We start from the raw sequence: 3,406 nt of genomic DNA on the forward strand, positions 1-3,406 counted from the left end.
TGAAATTGAAAAAGGCGATACTTCGGAGATACCTGTATAGAAGCTCTATCAGGCGTATCGGTGAAGTACTGAACGGCGATACACAAAATTTTAAAGTATCGGTGCTTCATAGCCCTCCGGAAATGCTAGTCGTTGTCGAGGCTGAGGACCTCATCTTCTCGGTGCGAGTGGCCAGTGCGGTGGTGGCGAGTTTCTTGGTGGTCGTCGCCCCCGGTTTGCTCGTCGCCATTAACTTGTCGGTGCATGCTTCGCTGGGGGGTCGCGCTGACGTGGCGACCGCTCAGGCGCGCGCGGCTCACGCGGAGGGGCGTTCCCACCTACTGAAATCTAATGTGCATAGGCTGATTAAACTCGTGTCTATCCGTTGTCCCGTCGCCGCATCCCCCTGTCGTCCGACGCTTCTCCCCTGCCCATGTCTTTGGGTACTGCTCTTGATAGCGGTTGGCTGGCTTCCAATATCTATAGCGCTGACATCCTCCTCGCCCAGCCGATTCCCGCCGCTGTTGTTCATTGCCTTGGAGACAACGAGGGTGTCGATGGCGCTGGGGTGGGGCTTGCGTCCCGCCAGGGAGCGGGTGGCTGCGTTACTTCGGGGGGGGGGGGGGACGCCCCCACCCATCGGGTTTAATACAGTGAATGCGGGGGCAACCCATACTTGTGTGCGTTGCTCTCCCCCGCTGCGGTAGTCGCCCCTCTAATCCCCCACCCGCCAGCCTCCTCTCTCCCTCCACAGGTGCTTTCACTGTCTTTTGACCCGCCATTACGTCAGAGGTTGTAGTGACCCCGTGCGGTGTCGGCGGTGTAGGGCGTTTTTGGTTGCCTGGCTGGTACCTGGCTGGCACCCGCCATGCAAAATAAATGTGTTTGGTGGCCTATGTGGCCGTCTCAACCTGGCCCAACTGATGCAAAAAAGGCCTCCCAGCCAGGCTGAGGGGCACGCAGGAATCGGGCGTAGCTCCAAGGCTGGCTCGCACTTGCAACCGCAATTCTCGTCGTCTCCTTTTCCTCCTCCTATCTCACGCATTAGGGGCAGTGGCAGCCGGAGCCCCAGCCGCCACTTGCCGCCACGCTCGTGGAGCTCGCGTCGTCCCAACGTCTCGCAAGGTAAATCGCTAGATCTGGCATGCGGGCGGGGTGCGGGCGGCGCCGCGGGGCGGGGTGCGGGGCGGCTGCGGGCGGGGTGCGGGGCGGGGTGCGGGGCGGCGCTGCGGGCGGTGGCGGCGCGCTGTGAGGGATGCCGCGGGATTGCTTTGCGGGCGGGCTGTTGCCGTCGCCTAGAACTGCTGTCCATTGCTGTGATGTTTGATGTCCATAGCTGTCCATTGTTGTCCATTGTTGCTGTTCATTGCTGTCCATTGCTGTCAATTTGATGTCTAAAATAGCTGTCTAAAATTTGTATTTGTATTTGTCTATTGCTTGCAGATGAATGATGACCAAAACCAAGATACTTATTGGGCTAGAATTTCAGAGTACTACAACAGACAGAAGGAATCATCATGGCCGGAGCAAAATGATAATGCAATCAATTGCCGTTACACATTCATTAACAGAGAGACCTCTAAATTTTGTGGTTGCCTTCAGCAGATTTTAAATAGGCAAGAAAGTGGAAGGACTATAGAAGAAAAGGTATGCGTCAATATGTGATGTGCAATATTCTATATGTGTTGTGCATATTTTAACCACATATTTATATGTGCAGACAAACGATGCACACATTATGTTCAAGGAAATTGATCCTACAAATAAGAAGCCTTTCACATTGATGCATTGCTACATAGAGTTTTCGAAGTATCCAAAGTGGCAGACAAGAGAACTTGAAACTTCTGTGAAGAAACAAAAGATGACCATTGATGCAGGTCCGGGCACAGCCACCAATGATCCGGCTGATGCATCCTTGGTACGTACTGATGCTACCTCGATACGCACCGATGCTCTTAAACATGAGAAAAGACCTGATGGTGTGAAGAAGGACAAGAGAGGTAAGGCTGATGACATTGCTTCCAAGCTTTCATTAGAAACTGTGTGGGCAGCAAAGCAAGAGAAGGATGAGGTCAAAGAGGCGGCAAGAAATGCTCGCTACGCGCAACAACTTGAATTGCGAAAAGAGGAGATTGCACTAAAAAGAAGGAGGGTGCACGAAACGATAGGGAGGATGCACGAAGACATTTTGAATTAGATGAGAGGATCATGCTCATCGACACTAGTGGTATGACTGATGTGCAAAAGCAGTTTTACCAAGCTAAGCAGAAGGAGATCCTTGCTCGCGGCCTAGAGTAATGTGAGTTATATGTTGTTGTTGTAAGAACAATTTACCGTTTTCTGCTAGTTGTTGTAAGAATAATTTGATGCTTTCTGCTAGTTGTTGTAATAACAATTTGATGCTTTCCGCTAGTTTATTGATAGCTGCATTGCAAATATAGTCGTTTAAAAATATAGCCGTTGGAATATACACGTCCTAATTTACACGTTTCACTGAAAAACTGGGACGTGTATAATTTAACAATGTGTATATGGACGTGTAAATGAAGATATACACGTTCAAATTTACACCATCCACTAGAGATGCTTTAATATAACAAATAGCTTTTCGCTGTGAGAAAATAGGACAAACTGCTTCTTTTTGGAGGTTCTTCATAGCTTTCTATTCCAATCTTGAAGTTAAAATGCCTTCAAAATCTATACAAAGCACTGCAAAGATAACCAGTGGAATCTTTCGAGGCGAAATGACAATTTTCATCATTCATATAATTCCTTTAGCATGTATCCTTTTTTTTCTTGAGCGTTGCAACAATAGTCTCCATTTACTTTGACCTGGTTTATTGTGCTGTTTGAATTATTTTTATGCATTCAACGGAAATCAACACAAGCAATATACACTCTCCTCTATTCTTTATAATACAAGTTGTTCTTTTCTGAATTGGCATTGTTGATGATTTCCCGTCCTCTTTCCCCCTGTCAATATGAGTTTCTAAGGGGAAAACATTATTTCTACAGATAACTTACCAATATTGATCCTTGCAAGTGCTCCTTGTATGCAGTGCATGTCGATGTGATTAGCTAGATTTTTCTATTTATGCCTATTAGTTTAGGAGAAACGCGGAACTTGGTGCACTATTTAAATTGTTTTATGATTCACAATATCTGCATTATGTCAAAAATAATTAGCCTTAATTTAAAATCAGTAAGAAGTTGGCTATCTTATAGATTAAGTACATTTTCATAAACATTGGTTCCAAATGATATTTGCTATGTTTTGTGTGAACAAGTTCATTGCAAATACTTTTTGCTCCAATTTGCATATACTGGTTGTTGCAGCTGTATGATTTTTTTTATATACTGTTACGTTCTTATTAGTAGGGCAATGTTTATCCTGCGAAATCTTATGAAACCTTCCCGGTGAATCAGA

The 3,406-nt window shown here is 46.4% G+C and overlaps 1 pseudogene; it reads left to right on the plus strand.

Moving 5' to 3' along the window:
* The first annotated feature begins 1,422 nt into the window (after positions 1–1,422).
* Positions 1,423–2,383, plus strand: LOC123428685 (annotated as a pseudogene).
* Positions 2,384–3,406: the final 1,023 nt, after the last annotated feature.

Source organism: Hordeum vulgare, chromosome 2H, assembly GCF_904849725.1.
Source record: "Hordeum vulgare subsp. vulgare chromosome 2H, MorexV3_pseudomolecules_assembly, whole genome shotgun sequence".
In the NCBI taxonomy this organism is placed as follows: domain Eukaryota; kingdom Viridiplantae; phylum Streptophyta; class Magnoliopsida; order Poales; family Poaceae; genus Hordeum; species Hordeum vulgare.